The 24558-nt window shown below is 36.4% G+C and overlaps 1 protein-coding gene and 1 pseudogene across 2 annotated transcripts in view; both read left to right on the top strand.

Annotated features, from left to right (window-relative positions):
* CDH12 (cadherin 12) overlaps positions 1-24558 on the top strand; it is a 1061064-nt gene that overhangs the window by 241040 nt on the left and 795466 nt on the right. The gene's annotated exons all lie outside the window — the stretch shown is intronic.
* Positions 21580-22784, top strand: LOC116456741 (beta-1,3-galactosyl-O-glycosyl-glycoprotein beta-1,6-N-acetylglucosaminyltransferase-like; annotated as a pseudogene).

Genomic DNA, 24558 nt, shown 5'->3' with positions numbered 1-24558 from the left:
TCACTTAGAATACTAACTCAGTCAAAAAGGCCAATGACTTCCAGCTGTCCACATGTCAGGGAACCACTTACTTCTAGAAACATTGATTACCTTATTTTGGGAGATACAAGGAGGGGGATGGTAGGAATGATACCATCTCTGTTCATACATAGGGCTGTGTGCATACATGTATAGTTGCCAGCGTCAATTAAAATAATATAGGTGAAAGTAGTTTGTAAATTATTAAATAAATTCTAAATTGTAACCAAAGTGTAATACAAACAAGAGGTTTTACTATAATTCTTACGGAATGTAGATTATAAGCAAACTTTATCAGCTTTGTAAAAACTCTGAGGATTTATTAATTCTTTGGGCAACATATGTGTATTAGTTTGTTCTCATGCTGCTATGAAGAAATACCCAAAACTGGGTAATTTATAAAGGAAAGAGGTTTAATTGACTCACAGATCCACATGTCTGGGGAGGCCTCCTGAAACTTGTAATCACAGTGGAAGGCACCTCTTCACAGGGCTGCAGGAGAGAGAGTGAGCGCCCAGTGAAGGAGAAAGCTCCTTATAAAACCATCAGATCTCATGAGAACTCACTTATTATCATGAGAACAGCACTCAGGAAACTGCCCCCATGATCCAATCACCTTCATCTGGTCCTGCCCTTGACACATTGGAATTATTAAATTCAAGGTGAGATTTGGGTAAGGACACAGCCAAACCATATCAATATGTTTATTTTTGTATTTACTGGAGAATGCTGAAGTTATCTTTACCTTCTCATTTCCATTTCATTCACAGAACCTTAAAGTTGAAATGGAAATGGAACTTCAGGATTACATCATCTGAGCACTTAGTTTTATACAAACCCAAACCACAAACTTAGTTTAGATTGTTGATATAATTAGAATTCAGGTCTCCTAATTTTCAGTTTAGTGCTAAGTCAACTGATTGGGAATAGAGACAGTTCTTCAGAATATTTTCCATTCCTGACCAATTGATTCAATTAACTCATCAAATATTACCTTATCTTTGATATTTTGTAGTATATTTTTACTTTGTAAATTTACTTTAATGGAAGAGATATATAATTCCCTATATTTGAGATAAAATACCAATTTACTTGAAGACCTGCACATTAAAATACTTGAACAATATTATGCGAATCCACATTAATTATGAAAGATAACTCCTAATAGACAAAGCATTCATACATTTTTTTACTCATTTAGCCTTGTATTTGCTTATTTATTTAATAAATATTTATTGAGCACCTGTTATATGTAAGGCACACTTCTAGATGTTTGACAACAAATACTCTGGAGATAAGAGATTAACAAAATATAAGTGAAAAAAACAGATTAGGAAATTTCAGATATTAATAAATGCTCTGAAGATAATCAGTCTTTTGAGTTGAGGTATGAATAATGAGGAATCAGCCATGAAATGATCTGGTGGGGAAGGAAGATGAGTCCAGGCAGAGGAAACAGAGATGCAAAGATTTAGATATAGGGTATGCAGTGGAGTTAGGTTTCTCATTCATGTACTGTAAGAAAGCCTGACCTATTAAAGCACAAACTTCTCAGCTGTGCATATGATATGTGGAGCCTGGTTAAAATTTGGAAGCTATAGCTTATTTATCTATAAGTTACATATTTAAAATTAGTTAATTTAAGCTGAATTTCTTTGAAAAAATTAGTTTTTATCTTTTTATCCAAACTGTTTAAACCATGGAAATATGTAATATAATGTGGAAGAAAATACGTAAAAATGGGAGAGTATTGGTGAACAACAGAGGGCAAGTTTGGTTGCTAGATATGTAAGTTTTTAGGACAAAGAATTTTTACCTGAACTTGATTAATTGGGTGGAGAGGGAGGTGCCTGTTATTTTATTTTCTTTTGTTTAAATTTATTTTAATGGAAAGAGAAATCCAGCGATTCTCCAACTTTGGTGAGGATCATAATCATAATGAAATTGGTAAAAATAGAGGCCCATGTTTTATCCTAAATTAACAGGCTTTGGCCCCTGGATATTTCATCCATTTCAATGTGGTTTTAATTGTACCAAAGTTTGGCAATAAACAGATAACTCTTGTCAACTGAAATAAGAGTAACAGTTCTGGTGGAAGATATAAATCACAGATGACATGTCTGATCTGTTGTTTCAGAAGAAGAGATGCTCGTGATAGATGACTGGCAAGATGAGAGTAGTTATTGTAAACAGAAGCCTGTAAATTAGTAAATTCCACACACTGTTAACACTGAATCCCAGGTTTGCTAAAATCATGTGTTAAAATATTAAATAAGAAAAAGTCAGTGAGGCAATGAACCACACTTCCCTGGACTTTTAAATACCAGTCATGGTTTCTGGCCAACATTATTAGTCAATCCTGAGTCATTTGATGAACTCAGATTGTCTTTTTCCTGTATCCAGCACATTTTGCTCATTCACATCCTAACTTTCAGATTTTATTTTCTTTCTCTACTGAGACAGATTGTCTTTGCAAAACATTGCATATTTTTTTTTTTCTTTGAGATGGAGTTTCACTTATGTTGCCCAGGCTGGAGTGCAATGGCGCCGTCTTGGCTCACTGCAGCCTCTGCCTCCTGGGTTCAAGGGATTCTCCTGCCTCAGCCTCCAGAGTAGCTGGGATTACAGCTGTCCACCACCATACCCAGCTAATTTTTTTGTATTTTTCATAGAGATGGGGTTTCGTTATGTTGGCCAGGCTGGTCTCAAAATCCTGGCCTCAGGTGATCCACCCAGTCTCGGCCTCCCAAAATGCTGGGATTACAGACATGAGCCACCATTCTTGGCTTTTTATTTTTTATTATTATTTTTATTATTTATTTATTTATTTATTTATTTTTGAGACAGAGTCACGCTGTGTCGCCCAGGCTGGAGTGCAGTGGTGCAATCTCCGCTCACTGCAAGCTCCGCCTCCTGGGTTCACGCCATTCTCCTGCCTCAGCCTCCTGAGTAGCTGGGACTGCAGTCGCCCGCCACTACGCCCGTCTAATTTTTTTTTTTTTTTGTATTTTTAGTAGAGACGGGGTTTCACCGTGTTAGCCAGGATGGTCTCGAGCTCCTGACCTCGTGATCCGCCTGCCTCAGCCTCCCAAAGTGCTGGGATTACAGGTGTGAGCCACCGTGCCCAGCCCAAATGCCTGGCTTTTCAAAAACATTTTTCTTGTTACTAACAATTATTGAATTTGTAGGGTATGGGATTCACAGTTTAAATGTCATGGTGAATATTGAAGATGAAGACTACTGTTACAATAACTACAACCAACCAACCTCTTGTATGTATTAGGTGTTGGAGATGTGTGGAAGGCATAGGAGATGTGTGGAAGAGAAATGTTTCATTCCCTTAATGAGTTTACTTTCTAGGAAAAATTTACAGTGAATATGAAATAACCATACTTATATAGCTCTTATTTAACCTCCCTATTTATCTAGATGCCTTTGAATGAATGAATACGTAAATGTAAAAATTACTATAATGATCAAATTATTCTCAGGCATATCATGACCTTGCATATCAATTTTTGTAATAGAATAGTTATTGCAATTCCAGGCATTTTCCTTGAAATCATCTGCCAAAATAACTTTGTGTCTGTGTTTGACTTGGCTATAACCTGTGAATAGATGCACAGGATGGGTCAGATATGCTCTTAGTGTTTTCTGGGTTCATAAGTCAAGTACTATATTCAGTTTTACATCTTGCATTAATTGATCATAAAGATGAATTTCCAGCATCAGAGAGAACCAACATCATATAAAATATAGTGTATAAAGGAATAACAATTTTGTTTAAATATAATTATATTTAATAATATATCATTTTATGTCATTTTTTTGTATGGACTTTCATTAAAATTTAAAGGCCACTTTTGTTTGAGAGTTTGAGCATCAGTTAAAATTAGGGGGAACAAAGCTGTTTGTGAAAAAATGGTGGAAATAATTATTTAATGTTTGGGGACGTTACTATGTTTTGAATAACTGAAAACTGTGCCAAGTGTTACACTGAGAAGTAAATCCAAGATAGCTATGAATCACTAATAGAAAGAAGGCTAATAGAAACGTACATTTTGCACTAGATTTCTGAAACATTTGGTGAACAGAGAACAGCCAGTCCTTGTAGTTTTTCCCCTCAGCAATATGTTCCTGAAATGAACTTCAAATATCAAGATGCAGTAAACAAATCATTTTGTCCCCACAAAGTTTAAGTTAATATAAACACATAGTTGTTTCCAACCCAAATTGGCATCCATAAGTTAAAAGCCTCATTTCAGCTACTTCTTGTGCTAGTTCAGCTGTTTGTAGAGACTTGAGTTAACAAATACTTACCGAGCTTATACTCTATGTCAGGAATTCTTCCAAATATATTCTTCTCAGCATTATGCCTAAGGCTGGGGATCAAAAGGCAAGCAATATATGATCCCTACTTCAAGAAGCAAAGGAAGGATGTAGGGAGGTCAGTGTAGGGAGTTTGCTACTATGTTCACTACAGGAACTAATTCCCACCGGGATGAAGATGAGTACATCTACTTGGAGAAAGACAGCAAAAGTAGGATATGAGCTCCACCTTGTAGGATAGAGGAGGCACTGCCATTCAATGGAGAACACAAGGGGGTTTTCAGGGAACAATGTGAGCCATACCCATCACAGGCATGCTGTCTTTGAGAAGCCCAAGTCCCAGTGTGGCTAAGATTGTGCTGTTGAAAACTAGGAAGCGGGGAGTGTGTGAAGGGCCTTAATGCCAGGCTCAAAATTTAGGGCTCTACCTGCCAAATATCAGATTTGTGCATTAGAATATAACAGGGATCTGTTATTTAGCTTGTCAAGTATTTTCCTTTTTGGGTATCAGGCCCTCTTTAGTCTCAGTCTCTTAGACCACATGGGTTTGAACACCCTTCTCATTGTTGAATGGGCTTGTATCTCAGACCTGGCCAATTCAAACATTTCTTCCTTTCATCTCTTTAATAAGGCAAATAGTAAATCAAGTATATATAGATAATCACTTATTTGTAACTATCAGTAAATAGACATTTTATATTTATCCCATGATCATACTGATAGAATGTAGCTAAAAGCAGCATTATGAGAACAAAGAGTAAGAACCCTTGTTGTAGGCAACAAAAAGGTAAGCAAACAGGAAGCATAAAGAGGAACAAATACCTGCATATATTATCTGTACACTTGGAGCTAGTCATGCCTAAAGCTAAAATGTCTTCTGAGTTTTCAGTCATTTGGTCCATACTGGAATTTACTATTCTTTTATTTTTAATAACCACTTGGAGTTAGGTTTTGACCATTTTCAACCAAAATAGTTGTAACTAATTTTTTTAAATGTTACAAAAAGAGATAATTAAAATAGAGTCATGTAATTTTTTAAAACATGAGATGAGAGGACCTGTACTAGGAAAATAAATGAGAGCAGAGAGTTTAGATGTAAAATTGGAAGGACAAGAAAATTTGAAAGGTAGCAAAAAGAATAATACATTATTACTCTAGAGATCAAGTAGAACAGGGAAAACAGGAAAAAGAAGGTAACGTTTCTGGGTAGCTAATCAGTGATAGTTTTGTTTTGGGACCTTAGGGTTTTGGTCCCTTATTAGAATTAATGTTAGCAAATATTAGAAAGGTAGCTCTGTAATGCAGGAGAACAATTAGGCGAAATGGTTGAGAGAGAGAGAGAGAGACAGAATGTTGGAGGCAAATGAAACGTACTCATGTCTCAGAAATGAAGAGTAGAGGGTGTCCCATAGAAAGGGATTGAGATCATTGTAAAATCAAGTGCAAACTTTAAACCAAAGAGGGTCAGTACAAGATCGCTGAATCTTGCATATTAAATGCCATCAACATTTTCTTTTTCTTTTCCTTTTTTTTTTTTTTTTTTTTTCTTTTTTGAGATGGAGTCTCACTCTGTCGCCCAGGCTACAGTGAAGTGGTGAGATCTTGGCTCATTGCAACCTCTGCCTCCTGGGTTCAAGCGATTCTCCTACCTCAGCCTCCCTAGTAGCTGGGACTACAGGTGCATGCCACCACACCTGGCTAATTTTTGTATTTTTAGTAGAGACAGGTTTTCACCATGTTGGCCAGGCTGGTCGCAAACACCTGATCTCAGGTGATCTGCTCCGAAAGTGCTGGGATTACACGCGTGAGCTACCATGCCTGGCTGCCATCAACGTTTTCAAGAACGGTAAAATGGTGACTGCCATCATCAAATTGCAGTGGATTGGGCGGGGGTTGGGGGGTGGGGTGGAGAGTTGTTTAAAAATGAAGCAATAAAGGTGAATTGTCTTTTTCATTAAACCTGGCGATACTAAAGGAAGGCATGCTAGAGAAAGGTTTAAAAATACTAAAAACACTGAAAAATATTTTATGAATTTATGGCAATAGGAGGAAAAAGAGAAAATGAAGGAAGAGGAGACATAATTTAGAAAAACTAAAAGCACAGGAGAGAAGTAAACTAATTTTGTATGATTCTAGAAGAAGGAGAAAATGGCAACCTTGGGTATAGATGGGGGATAGTTTCACCTGACCCTGGCAGGAGAGAAACTGCAGATGAAATTTAGTTTTGAGAGAAGAGAGGAAAGAAGGAAACATTACTGTTTGCACTTCGGTGAAGGAGAAGGCTGGGCAACATGCTGAGGGTACAGCCCGTGGAAAGAGGAGCTTGAGAATTATGTTCACAACAGTGATTATGCAGAAGAGAAAAAGGCCCAGATGAGTTGATCAGAGATTTTTTTTTTTAATTCATAAATGTAACTAAATTTCCTGGGAAAGCTGTAAATCTACATGCACTAGAGCCTTGCAGCCTGTCTATGAGCTACCTATTGCAGAATCCAAGAAATGAAATGCTTAGGGGTACCCAAGGTTTATATTGACTGCATGACTATGGTAAAACGTTAAAGTAGCAAATAAATGGAAGCTGGTAGTAAAAGGCATGACCTAGGCGTTCACATGGTGGTCACAAGATTCAAGCCAAATAACTTGTTAAATGATATCTCAAGGAAGCAATAACCTGGGAGAATAGTTCATCAAAGGACAAAAAGGTTAGCTAGAACATTAATCATAGGGCAGTAAAGAAAATGTAATGCCAACCAACATACAGTTTTAAAAACTGTATATCCTGGGTGATGACAAGGTCCATGATGTATGTGCACATACATAATAATATGCAATATATATAAAACTATATGTGTTATGGAAAACTCAATTGAAAGAGAACTGAAACTCTTTGGTATGACTTCGGGACAGCTGGGGACAGTGACTCCAATAGGGCAGTGATGTTCTGGAAACTAAGATACTGAATGAGTCAACTTAGTAGTATGAGGCATTTTAGAAGTTGGAAAATAAAAGTTGAAGAAAATGAGATGAAATGATAAAAAAACAGGAACTTGTTTTACAGACTGGCTACTTTCAGGAGAATATGTATTTACAATATTTCAACTACATATTCACAGCTATAAATGGATTTACAGACTAGTAATATAACCTCAACTGTAAAATTACAAACATGCCATTTTAGAAAATATTATCTAGGCTATAATTTCTGTGACATCAATTTTTTCAGGTCATTGTTTCATTGATCAATCCAAGCAAGTTATTTTTATAGCTAGGCTTATTTTAGTGCAAGGTTACTCTTTCTCAGTTGACCAAACTCAAATATTGTATTTTATATCATGGCAGGAGGCATTCAAAAAAGAATAATATTCTGCCTTTCAAAAAAACTAGTTGATTTTATATTACTTTGGTTTACAATTTAATAAATGACCTACATGCAGAGCATTTGTGAGAGACTGCATTTAGGTAAGGGGGAGTTTGGAGATTATAAACAAACTGCATTAACAGGGAGGCTGGAGTCACTTAGAGAGAAAAGGAAAGCAATAAATCAAGTTTAAATGGGCAACATTAATGGGAGTTATGGGCGCACATCTCAAAATGAAAATACCCCAACGAATTTATGGAACACCTCTCATAATTGGAAAAAGACAGATTTTACAATTATCTTCAGGACAAGCCGCCAATAGAATAAAATACATAGCTTTAGTGTCAAGAGAAATGTATGAGACAAAAGGGAGACTTAGTTGAAATAGAGAAAGAAAATAGGAGGAAACATACAGCCTGTGCAATAGAACAGGCCTGCAAATAGGCCCTGACTGGAGTGTAATACTCTGAGCAAATGGAGATGCCATACTAAAATTAAAGCAGGGTTTAATTGCTATTGAAAACAACCTGCAAATATTGTTTTTAGAATAAGACAACAGTAATTTAATTTGCATTCTTGTCACGTAAATAAGTATAGTAGATCTTTTGAATTCTTACTAGTTGGAATGAATTTTAGAGATTAAGCTTTACCTTTGTTTATGTTGGATTTCTTCAAAATTACTAAAGAGTATTTGATGAGGAAAGAAAAATCTCTGTAATGCAGTGTTTAGCAATTTCAACTGTATAATCAGTTTTATATTAAATATTTGCTTATTTTGTGAAAGAAAAATCACAATAATTAAAAGATCCAGACTTGACGTGTTTTTTTAATCACAGGATATATCAAGTGGTAATTCCATGTGTCATTGTATAATTCATACCAATATAGATATACTAGGTGTATAAGGTTTGTATTTTTAAAAATTTTCTCTCTTTTTCTTTTTGCTTTCATTTTTGAGGCTCATGATCTTTAGATTCAGTCACTCAAAAGAGAGAAAGAGTGCATATTTAACGAGATGGCCTGTTCTGCTACCTGAAGACTAATGTAACTGCATTCCCTACCACTGTTAAGTCAAATTATCATTTAGGTACATTATCCAAAAGCGGCCTCATATTTTAAAACACAATATTTTATTTTATAATAGTCTCAGATTTACAGAAAATGGTCGAGATAGTACAAAGAGCTCCCATATACACCAACCTCAGGTTCCCGTGTATCGGCGGCTTACATAGTATGCTACCTTTGTCTTAAGTAATGAAGCATATGGTAAATTTAGGATTCTGTTAGAATCTCAAGTGAAGTTGGCTAATAGTGGGTTAGAACCCAAAGGAGAGGCTTACATTAAACATATAAATTTGTTAGTCATTACAAAAAAATGATAGATAATATCAGGAGATGAGATAAAATACTCTAGGATGTAAGTTATGTACAGAAGAGAAATATGAGTATGTATGGAAAGGAAAAAAGAACTGAGAACCAGATCTTCAGGTGCTCTAACACTGAAATGCCAGGAAGAGAAAGAGGAAAACTAAAAATAAGTGACAGTGAAGCAGGAGAATCACGTGAGTGGGATGTTTCGGAAGCCGAGGAAAAGTGTTCTAAGGAGGAAGTGGACAAATATGTTAAATGCATTAAAAGAAGGCTAAGGAGTGACCTTCGGATTTGTCAGGATTTGTCAGACTAGCAATCTTTGATTACCTCAACGTAACTAGTTTCATGAAATGACATGGACATGATTCTTGACAAAAAAGGAAAGTGAAGAAGTGAAAGCAAGAATAGAGAACAATGTTACAGGTTTAGCTTGAGGAGCCATGGGCTTCAAAATCTTGATGGATTACAACACCAAACATTGATTTTTATGCTCCCTTGTTTGAAGATTGGCTATATTTGGCTGATCTCCACTGGATTGGTCTTGACCTGATGACACTCCAGGCTTACAGTTGGGTCCAGTTTTGTTCCTCGTGTCCTCATTCTAGGGCACAGGCTGAAGGGCCAGCAGTTACATGTCTTATGTGCTTCTCATGCACATTGTAGGAATTCAAGAGAGCAAAAAAAATAACAGAAGTGATCATCAAGCCTCTCTTCTCATGTCACATCCAATGACATTCCATCAGACAATCAATGATGCAGCCAAGCCCAATATGAACAGGGCTGGGAAATATACACCACGAAATCTAGAGAAAGGTATGAAAAATATAATCATATCTAACACAGGGCTGTTATATCAGGTGAACTATTTTTTAAAGATAGTATAATGGCGTGGTTATAGCCTATAAGAGTGATCTTACAGAGAAAAAAAAAAATTACAGTGCAAGAGAAAAAGGTGATAACTGCAGGGGCAGGGCTTATTCAGGGCAGTAAAAAGGAATGTGGTCCAGAATATAAAGGACTGGGTTTGGGTGGGAGCAGGAGCAGTTAACACACTGTGACAGGAGAGAAGACAGAGAGTGTGAGTAAGGTACCAGCAGATTAGTAGATTTGGCAGTGAGCTGATGGCATCATTCTTATCTAATTAAATCCCTTACATTTCTTTTTATCTATTTTACTGACTGGATATTTGTTTCTCCTGCTCATAAATAATGTTTTTTTCCCAAAAATATGTATTTGTGGCAATTCTCTTAACAGTTTATTGTACGGATATTACTTATGTTGCAACTTCAACCATTAACCTATACAAATTAATCCCAAACCAGTACCTCAGGCCTAGATCTGCCTCATTTATGTTCTACCCTTGCAGGTCATATTGCTTGGTGACTTCAATGGCAAATTTTACTAACTCTACAAATAGCATATGAAAATTAATTAAGAAATATATCTTTGTCTCTTCTATTCATGTTTAACTTAATATGACTTCCAATTCACTAGTCTACGTGGCCTAAAATTTCAAGTTTACATTATTCCTCCTATGCTTTAACATGATATTTAGTATGTGATTTAGATTTGTTAATTTTTAATGTGTGTTTTAAGTATTACAATTTCCTGTCTATTCCATTTCTACACATTAGTTTGGGAACTTATCATAATTATGTATATTTATAATTTAACCTAATAGAATAAATGGTCCTTGAGTAAAATATTATGTATATATACACACATATATACATATACGTGTATGTATTTATTGCATATGGTAAAATTGTATACACACATAAATGTGCATATATATATATAATATGGATATATTTGGTAGTTATACAGACACACATGTGTGGATATATATATATATAATATAGATATATTTGATGGATGAATATATATATAAATCTATACATATCTATTATATATATCACACACTATATATATATGTGGATTTATATATGTGTGCTATATATGTGTATATATATCTCCACCAAAAAAATTATCTATGAAATGTTTTAGTATCTATCTATTGAACGTTGACTGATAGAAAAGTAATGTGCCATTCTAGGTCCATATAAATCAGGGTCTCAACAGAAAATAAGTTTAGTAAAGAGGAACAGATAATTGGTAAGTTTGATAAAGGAACAGTTGGTAGTTGTTTTAAAGGTATGTGTAGAGGTAAGGTCAACCAACACATACTAGTGCAGTGTTAGTGACTCGCAGTAAGGGAGCTGGTATCACCACTTGGTCTAATGAGGCAAATAATTAAGCTACCAGCATATCCTAGACACTATAGCTGTAGCATAGGCTGTTGAACAGGAGGGTTGGCCTTCATCTGAGTGACACAGCTAGCCCTTGATGAAATTAAATGAAAGACCCAGAAACATGAATAGTTTCTTCTCACTCTCATCTTGTCTTCTGTATTCATCCATTTTGTGCTGCTATAAAAGAATGCCAGAGACTGGGTACTTATTAAGAACAGAGGTTTATTCTTATGGTGTTCTGGGAAGGCCAAGGTCGAGGTGACTGGATCTAGTGAGGACCTTCTTTCTGCACCTTCCCATGGTGGAAAGTTAAAGGGCAAGTGAGTACCACATCATACTCCCATATAACTAACCCACTCCTGTAATGACAGCATTAATCCATTCATGAGAACAGAGCCCTCACGATCTAATTACCTCTTAAAAGTCCACTTCTAGGCTGTGTGCAATGGCTCACCACTGTAATCCCAGCACTTTGGGAGGCCAAGACAGGCAGATCGCCTGAGGTCAGGAGTTCGAGACCAGCCTGGTCAACATGGTGAAACCCCATCTCTATTAAAAATACAAAAATTTGCCAGGCGTGGTATAATCTCAGCTACTTGGAAGGCTGAGATATGAGAATCGCTTGAACCCAGGAGGCAGAGGTTGCAGTGACCCGAGACCACACCATTGCACTCCAGCCTGAGCAAGAAGAGCAAAACTCTGTCTTCTCCAAAAAAAAAAAAAAAAAAAAATCCACCTCTAAACTCTGTTGCATTGGGGATTATATTTCCACATTCAAACCATTGCATTCTGTTAGCTCCTTCCAGAGCCTCCAAATGGACAAACATGGTGGAATTCAGTGAATCTATAACCCCATTGATACAGTCAAAACTAGATTCCGAATCAGGATTAAAAATTGTGAAAACTGGTGTGAAGGAGAAAATGAGAAAAATTCAGCAGAGCAAGCTTCAAAATGTTTATTCATCTTTATGTAATTATAGGATATCATTTGATTTTCAATAATTTTTTCTAAATCCCCATATCTCTTTTGCAGAAATATTTCACTTCAAGTTTTATTTTTATTTATATATATATATATATATTTATTATACTTTAAATTCTAGGGTACATGTGCACAATGTGCAGGTTTGTTACATATGTATACATGTGCCATGTTGGTGTGCTGCACCCATTAACTCATCATTTACATTAGGTATGTCTCCTAATGCTATCCCGCCCCACTCCCCCCGCCCCACAACAGGCCCCAGTGTGTGATGTTCCCCTTCCTGTGTCCAAGTGTTCTCATTGTTCAGTTCCCACCTGTAAGTGAGAGCATGCGGTGTTTGGTTTTTTGTCCTTGCAATAGTTTGCTGAGAATGATTGTTTCCAGCTTCATCCATGTCCCTACAAAGGACATGAACTCATCATTTTTTATGGCTGCATAGTATTCCATGGTGTATATGTGCCACATTTTCTTAATCCAGTCTATCATTGTTGGACATTTGGGTTGGTTCCAAGTCTTTGCTATTGTGAATAGTGCCGCAATAAACATATGTGTGCATGTGTCTTTATAGCAGCATAATTTATAATCCTTTGGGTATATACCCAGTAATGGGATTGCTGAGTCACATGGTATTTCTAGTTCTAGACCACTGAGGAATCGCCACACTGTCTTCCACAATGGTTGAACTAGTTTACAGTCCCACCAACAGTGTAAAAGTGTTCCTATTGCCAAGTCAATCCTAAGCCGAAAGACCAAGTGTTAAAATAAATAATTCTAAAGGCAATTTTGAAAGAATGACCTAGAAACCATAAAGCTCCAAAAAAGTAAAAAAGCAGCTCTGAATAAAACAAAATCAAACTTTGAAAAAAAAATGTAGTAAAAATGTCACTGGACGGGTTTAAGGGCAGGTTTTTCCCGGTTGACAAGACAGTTGGTAAACTGAAAGATACTTCCGAAGAAAGTATCAAAAATGAGCACAAAGAGACAAAAACATTGAATGTTGACAAAGTTAAGAGACATAGAGATTAGAATGAGAATATATAACATGTGATTCGAGGAGGGAGGGGATTTTCCCGAAGAAGATAATAAGGGGGAAGAATGAGGCACAGGCAGTGTTTACAATATCATTACTAAGTATTGTCCTGAAATGTTTAAAGATACAGATCCATAGATTTATGAAGCTCCACAAATCCCACACAGTATAGATAAAAAAAGAGCTCCTTTAGTTTAATGAGATCCCATTTGTCAATTTTGGCTTTTGTTGCCATTGCTTTTGGTGTTTTAGACATGAAGTCCTTGCCCACGCCTATGGCCTGAATGGTATTGTCTAGGTTTTCTTGTAGGATTTTAATGGTTTTAGGTCTAACATTTAAGTCTTTAATCCATCTTGAATTAATTTTTGTATAAGGTGTAAGGAAGGGATCCAGTTGCAGCTTTCTACATATGACTAGCCAGTTTTCCCAGCACCATTTATTAAATAGGGAATCCTTTCCCCATTTCTTGTTTTTGTCAGGTTTGTCAAAGATCAAACCCAAATGTCCAACAACAATAGACTGGATTAAGAAAATGTGGCACATATACACCATGGAATACTATGCAGCCATAAAAAATGATGAGTTCGTGTCCTTTGTAGGGACATGGATGAAACTGGAAAACATCATTCTCAGTAAACTATCGCAAGGACAAAAAACCAAACACCACATGTTCTCACTCATAGGTGGGAATTGAACAATGAGAACTCATGGACACAGGAAGGAGAACATCACATTCCGGGTACTGTTGTGGGGTGGGGGGTGGGGGGGGCGGGGACAGCATTAGGAGATATACCTAATGCTAAATGACGAGCTAATGGGTGCAGGAAATCAACATGGCACATGGATACATATGTAACAAACCTGCACATTGTGCACATGTACCCTAAAACCTAAAGTATAATAAAAAAAAAAAAAAAAAAAAAAGAGCTCCATGCCTAAAGAAATCATTGTGAAACTGCAGGAAATCAAGGACAAAAAGAAAATCTTTTAAGTAGTAAGAGAGTTTCTTCAAGCAAGTGGCGGTTACAATGATCTTTTACACCCCAGCAGCAACAATGGAAGATACAGTGGAATTAAATAGGCAGGGTGCTGGAAGAAAATATTCTCTAATGTGAATTCTATACATGTCAAACTCTTTGAAAAACAATGTTACTTTCAGAAAAAAAAAAAAAATAACAGAAGCATATTCTACCAGAAGATTGTAACTTTTGAAAATAATTTAGGCAAGTAAAATTATACCGAATAGGAGAGCGGTCTAAGAAGTTTAAAGGAAGTGAGTAATAAATGTAACTGAACTGAAAGCTAGCTTATTAAACAGTAATAATTTATCCTTACAAGGTTTTTTTTAGTAGTAATTTTTTTAAGATAAATATTATGGCAGTATCTTGTAAGGCAAAGGAGTGAAAGAAATGGTGTTAAACAGTTCAAGGTAATTTGTGATGCCTGTCAGAAGGGTAAAGATGATGACCACAGTAAGCTACGATAAGTTCAGTATATGTATTTTATTTTTATGCTACTTATTTCAAAAGATAGTAAAAGCCTATAACTTATAGAGAAAGAAAGGATGGAATGACAAAAAGTAATCAACATAAAAAGAAGGAAGAAATGAGCTAAGAGAAATACCACAGCCAGAACAGAAAACCAAAGTGAGATGACCTGCCATTACTAATTCTAGAAATATATGCTAAAGAATTCAATGTGCATATGCACAGAAATATTGCAGCATTGTTTGTAACATACAAAAAAATTCAAAACAACTCAAATGCTAATCCATAGTAATATACATAGTTAAAATGTGGTATATTTTTTAAACGGCAAACGATAAAAATGAATAAATTATAGTTTCACTAAAATAAAAATCTTAAAAACAAAAACACAGAATTAAAAAAATTAAATTCTTTCCAGGAGCGGTGGCTCACGCCTGTAATCCCAGCACTTCGGGAAGCCGAGGCAGGTGGATCACCTGAGGTCAGGAGTTTGAGGTCAGCCTGATCAATATGGTGAAACCCTGTCTATACTAAAAATACAAAAGTTAGCTGGGTGTGGTGGTGGTGCATGCCTGTAGTCCCAGCTACTTGGGAGGCTGAGGCAGGAGAATCCCTTGAACCCAGGAGTTGGAGGTTGCAGTGAGCCGAGATTGTGCCACTGCACCTCCAGCCTGGCAACAGAGCAAGACTCCATCTCAAAAATAATAATTAAATAAATAAATAAATAAATAAATAAATTCCTCAAACAATATAGATGATTCCCCTTAAAAAAAATTCAAAAGTAAAAAAAAAAAAAGCAACTAGGTAATAGTTTGATGGATACATTAGTGCAGAACCAGGGGGAAAAAGTAAATACTAAGATTCACTTTATTCAGAAAGAGGCAATTTTGATTGGGAAGAGATACATTTGTTTCTTTTATAGGAGCTAATCATATTTTATTTCATGAATAATGAGTTAGTTACATAGGGTGTTTGATTTATTATATTTGTTAAATTTCACAATGAAGACACTATACTATCTTTATTGATTTCATTTTAAGAAAAAAGCCTGTGAAAAGTTTTAGGAAACTATGGATGAGTGTTCTTTCTTAAAAATCTCTTTTCCAGATTAAATATCCCCCAGATCTGTGACTTTTATTCTTCTTTCAAAATCCCATCTTCATTCTCATGTTCCTTTTTGCTCTGACTTTTGTTTTACATTATCTCTTAAAAACCACGGCATTCCAAGGCAAATAACCTCTATATGTGTTACAAACAGAATGTATCTAAATTGATTAAGATGGTTTCCTTTCATTAAAGGAGTATGTTATTTCATTATGTTATTTTAGCAAATTCGCCATAGTTGTTAACTTACCTAAGCATGTGGTCAATAAAAAACTATCAATTTCTAAATCGGTTCTCCTTTCTGTATGTAAATAAGTGAATTTTAAAATATAAATAAAAGATTTTAGATTTGTCTTCTTCATGTCCGCTAATCATGCCTATTAACAGCATTTTAAAACTTAATTTGGCCTATTTTGTGTTTGTTATTTTTCCTAGTTTGAAATTATCTTCATATCTAATATACATAGTTTCTATGTCTTCACTGATGTGACTGGTCAACACATTGCTGACAATGGGTATAGAACAGTCCTTAAAGATAGCTGTAGAGAAATCCTTCTAAGTTGAACACTTTGGTAAGAACCCCTTTTCCGTTTACCAAACTACCAAGATGCTTCTAGAGAGGATGCCGTTGGTACTCTGTGCAGATGAGTGCCCTGAAATTTCTGTTACTATTTCTGTGTACCTCTCTGCTTGCTTCAAAGTGCGCTTTTCTCTCTACTGGCCCAGTTGTTACTCTTCTATGGTAGATGACCCTTTAGCAGCAGGAGTTTCATTGCCTGAATAGAGAGCCAGAAACACATGAGGGTTTATATCAATCCCCCTATAGTGTTGGCCAAAGTCCATAATCACATTCAAGAGTACAAACCCCCAGCTTCTTTGCCTCTAGTTTGACAAATTCAGATGACATTTTGACCATCCCATCTTTCGTGAAAACATGATACAACTGCAGTAGGCTTTTTTGAACTCAGGATTCACAAGTATGCTCAGTAATTCTTTTGCCTAATGTGTTACATAGTAATTATACTTACAAAGAAATGGTATTGATAATTAAGGAAAAGCAAATTAAAAACACGACATGGTTTGACAATAATGTTTCTCACTAATATATACATTTTAGAAATTCATTATGACAAATAATACTAAAGATGTTGGGCAGTGGAGGCTGTCAGGCACTCCTGTGGGAACAATTTAAGATTATTTGGTAAAGTTGAAGTAATAGATCTCATGCTATCCAGTAATGAAATTACTCATACACTCATCAGGAAGCATATACAAGAAAGTTTACAGCATTATTTTAAGTGAGAGAAAAAAAGGAGAAATGACCCAAATGACCATTAACATAAGAATGGATGAATTAATTTTGACATATTCATAAATGAATTATTGCTGCATATGTAGATGCATTGCAACATGCAGGTGATGAAAAGAAAGGCCAAAAAAGCATAGATAAAATATTATGTCATCTATATTAAGGTGAATTCATATGGTTATAAATTTAGGAAAACATACATACAGGATAAAATAATATAAAACATCAACACTGAGCTAATGATGGTGAGGGCATAGGTATTCTTTGAGAGCAATGAGAGGATTGTACAGGATGCTCCCAAAGTCTGACATATGAGGGTATTTGATTTGGGGCCAGAGGGTAGACAAACATATTGTTTTTATAATCTTTAATCTGCACATATATACTACTTCTACTCTTACTCTCATAAAATGTGCTGTGAGTTACAATGTTCTCAGAAAGATTATGATCAAAAGATAAGCGAGTTTAGGAGATACAAGTTCTTGTTAGAACTCTTCCCTTACCCCTATTTTTTCATAGAAATGTCTTCAGGCTGTAATGTTTTTTTTAGCCAGGATTTGGTAAGAAAAGTTAAAAATGTGGTCAGGCAAAGCAAAGAATCTTAAGAGCTATGAGGCAAAAGCATCAGGTAACATATAAAGGAAAACCTATCAGATTAAGAGCCCAGCTGCCTTCACGGGCTGGCATTGAGTGTCTGCAGTTTTCCAGGCGCACATGTAAGCTATCAGTGGATATTTTATTCTGGGGTCTGGAGGATGGTGGCCGTCTTCTCACAGTTCCACTAGGCAGTGTCCCAGTAGGTACTCTGTGTGTGGCCCTGACCCCACATTTTCCTTCCACATTGCCCTAGCAAGCCTCAAGCCTTGGCAACTTCCATGTGGTTTTGAGCCTGCCAGTGCAGAAAAGTCAAGAATTGAGCTTTGGGAACCTCTGCCTAGATTTCAGAGGATGTATGGAAACCTCCGCAGCAAACCTTTGCCTGGGCATTCAGACATTTCCAAACATCCTCTGAAATCTAGGCAGAGGTTCCCAAAGCTGCCAAGGCTTAAGGCTTGCACTCTCTGAAGCCACAGCCCAGGCTGTATACTGGTCCCTTTCAGTCTTGGCTGGAGCGGTTGGGACTCAGGGCATTTAGTCTGTAGGCTGCACACAGCACAGGGACCCTGGGCCTGGCCCACAAAACCGCTTATTCTTCCTAGGCCTTCAGGCTTGTGATGGGAGGGGCTGTGATGAAGACCTCTGAGATGCCCTGGAGACATTTCCCCCATTGTCTTGAGGATTCATCTTTGGCTCCTTGTGACATATGCAAATTTCTGTAGCTGGTTTAAATTTCTCCCCCAGAAAATGGGATTTTTTTTTTCCATTGCATTGTCTGGCTGCAAATTTTCTAAAGTTTTATAAAGTCTGGTTCTTTGATAAAACCAAATGCCTTTAACAGCACCCAAGTCAACTCTTGATTGCTTTGCTGCTTAGAAATTTCTTCCACCAGATATCCTAAATCATCTCTCTGAAGTTCAAAGTTCCACAAATCTCTAGGGTATGGGCAAAATGCCACCAGTCTCTTTGCTAAAACATAGCAAGAGCCACATTTGCTCCAGTTTCCAACAAGTTCCTCATTTCCATCTGAGACTACCTCAGCCTAGACTTCATTGTCCATTTGGCTGTTAATATTTTGGGCAAAACCATTAACAAGTCTCTAGCAAGTTCCAAACTTTTCCACATTTTCCTATCTTCTTCTGAGCCTTCTAAACTCTTCCGACCTCTGTCTCTTACCCAGTTCCAAAGTTGTTTCCACATTTTTGGATATCTTTTCAGCAGTGCCCCACTCTACTGGTATCAATTTACTGTATTAGTCCATTTTCATGCTGCTGATAAAGACATACCTGAGACTGGGCCATTTACAAAAGAAAGAGGTTTAATGGACTTACAGTTTCACATGGCTGGTGAAGCCTCACAGTCATGGCAGAAGGCAAGAAGCAAGTCAAGTCTTACATGGATGGCAGCAGACAAAGAGAGCTTGTGCAGAGCAACTACCCTTTATAAAACCATCGGATCTCATGAGACTTATTCACTATCACAAGAACAGCATGGGAAAGACCTATCAATTGATTCAATTACCTCTCACTGGATTCCTCCCTTAACACATGGGAATTTAAGATGAGATTTGGAGGGAGAAACCACCAAACCATATCAATAGGCCACAAAACAAGTCTCAATAAATTTAAGAAAATTGAAATTATATCAAATACTCTCTCAGACCACAGTGGAATAAAATTGCACATCGACTACAAAAGGAATCCTTGAAACCATGTAAATACATGAAATTCAATAATCTGCTCCTGAGTGATTATCATGTCAACAATGAAATCAAGATGAAAATAAATTAAAAATTATTTGAACTGAATGATGATAGTGACCCAATCTATTAAAACCTCTGTGATACAGCAAGAGTGCTGCTAAGAAGAAAGTTCATAGCCTTAAATGCCTACATCAAAAAGTCTGAAAGAGCACAAATAGACAGTCTAAGGTCACACTTCAAGGAACGAGAGAAACAAGAACAAACCAAGCCCAAACCCAGCAGAAGAAAAGAAATAACAAAGATCAGAGAAGAACTAAATGAAACTGAAACAAAGAAACAAAAAATACAAAAGATGAATGAAACAAAAAGCTGCTTTCTTGAAAAGATACACAAAATTGATAGAACACTAATGAGATTCATCAAGAAAAGAAGAGAGAAGATCCAAATAAGCTCAATTAAAAATGAACCAGCAGCTATTACAATGCATACCACAGAAATACAAAAGATCTTCAAGGTTACTATGAACATCTTTATGCACATAAACTAGGAAACTTAGAGGAGATGTATAAATTCCTGGAAATATACAACCCTCCTAGATTAAACCAGGAAGAAATAGAAACTCTGAAGAGAACAATAACAAACAGCGAGATTGAAATGGTAAGAAAAAAAATTGCCAACAAATAAAAGTCCAGGACCAGATGGATTCACAGCTGAATTATCTCAGAAATTCAGAGAATTAGTACCAATTCTATTGAACCTATTACAAAGACAGAGAAAGAGGGAATCCTCCCTAAATCATTCTATGAAGCCAGTATCATCCTAATACCCAAACCCAGAAAGGACGTAACAACAACAACAAAGAAAGAAAACGGCCAGATGCGGCGGTTCATGCCTGTAATCCCAGCACTTTGAGAGGCCAAGGTGGGCAGATCACCTGAGGTCAGGAATTTGAGACCAGCTTGGCCAACATGGTGAAACTCTGTCTCTACAAAAATAGAAAAAAAATTAGCTGGGCATGATGATGGGTGCCTGTAATCCCAGCTACTCAGGAGGCGGGGCTGGGAGAATCACTTGAACCTGGGAGGCGGAGGTTGCAGTGGGCCGAGATTGCACCACTGCACTCCAGCCTGGGTGACAAAGCAAGACTCCATTTCAAAAAAAAAAAAAAAAAAAAAAAAAAAGAAAAGGAAAGGAAAAGAAAACTACAGAGCAATATCCATTAGCTGACTGAATCCAACAGCATATCATCAAGAAAATCCACCATGAACAAGTGGGTTTCATACCAGGGATGCAGGGATGGTTTAACATAGGCAAGTCAATAAATGTGATACACCACATAAACAGAATTCAAAACAAAAATCACATCATCTTTGGAAACTATGCATTTGGCAAAGGAATAATATCGAAAATCTACAGGGAACTCCAACAAATTAGCAAGGGTAAAACAAATAATCCTATCAAAAAATGTGCTAAGGACATGAATAGACAATTCTCCAGTGAAGATATACAAATGGCCAACAAACATATGAAACAATGCAGTACCACCTTACTCCAGGAAGAATAGCTGTAATGAAAAAATAAAAAAAATAGATGTTTATGCGGATGTGGTGAAAAGGGAACATTTTCACACTGCTGGTGGGAATGTAAACTAGTACAATCACTATGGAAAGCAGTATGAAGATTTCTTAAAGAGCCAAAAGCTGATCTACCATTTGATCCAGCAATCCCACTACTGGGTATCTAGCCAGAGGAAAAGAAGGCATTATATGGAAAAGATACTTGCATACACATGTTTATAGCAGTACAATTTGCAATTGCAAAAATATGAAACCAGTCCAAATGCCCATCAATCAATAAATGGGTAAAGAAATCTATATATATAATATACATATCTATATAATGGTGTATATATATATAATGGTATATCTATATATAATGGTATATATATATAAAATGGTATATATATTTTATATATATATATAATGGTGTGTGTGTGTATATATATATACATTTTCAGAGCTGGTGACTTGAAATGAATGCTGCACAAGCATCACTTGTTTGCCTATATATACCCCCCCCCCCCCACACACACACACACACACACCATTACAAGCCACTTGGAGCTTGTTGGAGAGAATCCTAGTAGTGAAATTAATTGCAGCAAAGTTTTACGGGGTGATGTAGATGAAATCCAAAAGGTAAAGTTTGAGATGCTAACAGTGAAATTTTAAAAGTACCCTCAGTGAACACGTGCCAACTATATAAACATGACCAGTGAATGTACTTATTTCATCAGGAGGCACAAATATATCAATATACCATAGAACGCCTTTGTAAAGAAGAGGCGGAGTTTCAAAAAGCATATTCTATAGTGGTTCATCACAAGATTGAAATGCTTGACAGGCTACTGAGGGCATCTATGTGCCTCAGAATTTCTATCACATTCACATGGACAAAAAATCAGAGGATTCCTTTTTAGCTGCAGTGATGGACACTGCATTCTGTTTTAGTAAAGTCTTTGTGGCCAGCTGATTGGAGAGTGTGGTTTATGCATCATGGAGCCAGGTTCAGGCTGACCTCAACTGTATGAAGGACTCTAAGCAATGAGTGCAGGCTGGAAATACTTGATAAAACTTTGTGGTATGGATTTTCCTGTTAAAGCCAATCAGAAATTGTCAGGAAGATCAAGTTGTTAATGGGAGAAAACAACCTCGAAATGGAGAGGATGGAGAATGGTGGAAAAAGCAGTATGAGGTTTTTGGAAAGCTGACAAACACAGGGAATGTTAAAATGCCTCCTCCACTTGAAACACTTCTTTGTTCAGGCTGTGCCTATTTTGTGGTCAGTAGGGAGTATGTACTTCAGGATGAAAAAAATTCAAAAGTTTATGGAGTGGGTGCAAGACACATACAGCCCCGATGAGCATCTCTGAGCCACCATCCAGAGTATTCCTGAAGTCCCTGGCTCACTCTCCACAAGCCATAAGTACAACTTGTCTGACATGCATGCAGTTGCCAGGTTTGTCAAGTGGCAGTACTTGGAGGGTGATGTTTCCAAGGGTGCTCCCTACCCACCCTGCGACAGGGACCACGTGCACTTGGTGTGCATTTTCAGAGCTGGTGACTTGAAATGGATGCTGCACAAGCATCACTTGTTTGCCAATAAGCTTGACATCGACATTGACCTCTTTGCCATCCAATGTTTGAATGATCATCTGAGACATGAAGCTTGGAGATGTTAAAAGATTGACCATTACAGGCAATTTTATGAATAATAAGGATACACAAAATGTACCCTCATCTGGATCCTCTTCCTTGTCAGTAAGCATCAGGAAAATGGTATGAGGTCCTATTTGGGGCAGGGACTCTAAGTCTACTTGTCAGAGAAGCTGCATGGTTTCTGCAGAGCATCGTTGGCTAAAAAGGTGATATCATTAAATGATCACCTAGAGTTAATGTGAGCGGGGAGAAAAGTAGCTTTGAGGCCAGAGCATGTAGCAAGGCATTCTGGACAGAAGAGACCAGGGTACCTGGGGAAGAGGTCAATGCATAAGGTCAGCCTCTTCGAAGAGCTCAGGGGCTTAGCAAAATAAGAAGATATGACCTGTGCTAAAACTATTTTGAGAATTTTTAATGTGACAGTTTTCCCGGTGTGAATAAACTTATAGCAACAAACGATCATAAAGATATAATTAATCTGATATATTTGTTGAAATAAAAATGTGATTTTACTCTAAATGATTTTTGTAAATAACTTATTTTCTGCTCTAACACTGTATTGTGTAGTGTGTCTCTGTATAAGAGGGAGTTTAAAATAAGGTTGATTTAAAAACAATGAAATAAAAAAGAAAAGAAAAGAAAATTAGGGTATTTTCTGTTGAAACTTCCAATCATGTTGTCCGAGTCTGGAATTTTCATCAGAACAACAATATAAAAAAATAAAGGGATGGATTTAAAACACATACAAATCATAAATAATAATGAAAAAAATTTTAAAAATTATGTTGCCAATTCATCATAATACACATTAGTGAGGGAACGATTCACTGTTACCACTGTTATTTAATGAAAGAAATAATATTTTAAGACTAAAAAGGCACAAAGGTCATTAAATCAGAATAAAATCAATTTCTTTCCAAGTCAAATCAATTGTTGACCTTATAACATCTGATATATATGAATATATTCATTTTCATTTTTAAAATTTATCATTAAACTAAGCACAGTGTCTCCTAGGGAGGTATTCACAGTAGCCTAAGGGAACCAATATTCATAAACTCCGTCTTTTGAATTAGATGGATATCATATCTATAAGTAGTATACAGAGATTTGAACACTTTAGAGATTCCAGTATTTGGAGATTAAGTTATTTAGAGATTAGGTTTGAGGTTTTAATGTAACGCTAAACAGTATAGTTTGTAGATGTGATAGAAGTCGTAGGCCTTTGTTATATCTCTAATTGGCCAAACCAGAGAGAAATAGAATGCATGCTGAGATAAATGTAATCACTCCCAAAGCAGTTTCTTGGTTAAATCATTTTATTTAAAAGACACTCACCAGGGGAAAAACAAAACTATAATTTTGCTAATTGAACTCTGAACCTAAAATACAGCAACAGAAGAGAGGAAACAATTCAAGACATGAATTATCAGATCAAGTTAAATAGCAGTTTAATTTCCCTCCTAGAGAAATGTATAATCAGGCAATATTTTTACTCCTGTTACCTCCCCCACCAAAAAACAATGAAGAAGAAGAAAAAGAAGGAAAAGAGGAAGGAGAAAACAAGAAACAATTAAGGTGCTTTGGCCTGCTTCTGAGCACACATGAATCCAGTAACATTAAAAAGGAGACATTCTGATTTTCTGGGAAAGCAGTGGAAACTAGTACATTTATTATTTCTGCTAAATTTATAGTCAGATTCCCTTTGCTGAGCCTTTGGGCATATTTATAATCTAAAACCATATTCTACAAAAGAGTGATGCTTGTTTTATGAGCACTTACACACAAAACAAATTG

Source organism: Hylobates moloch, unplaced genomic scaffold (genome assembly GCF_009828535.3).
Source record: "Hylobates moloch isolate HMO894 unplaced genomic scaffold, HMol_V3 SCAFFOLD_17, whole genome shotgun sequence".
In the NCBI taxonomy this organism is placed as follows: domain Eukaryota; kingdom Metazoa; phylum Chordata; class Mammalia; order Primates; family Hylobatidae; genus Hylobates; species Hylobates moloch.
The sequence above is the reverse complement of the archived record's forward strand: the minus strand, read 5'-3'. Positions and strand labels throughout refer to the sequence as shown.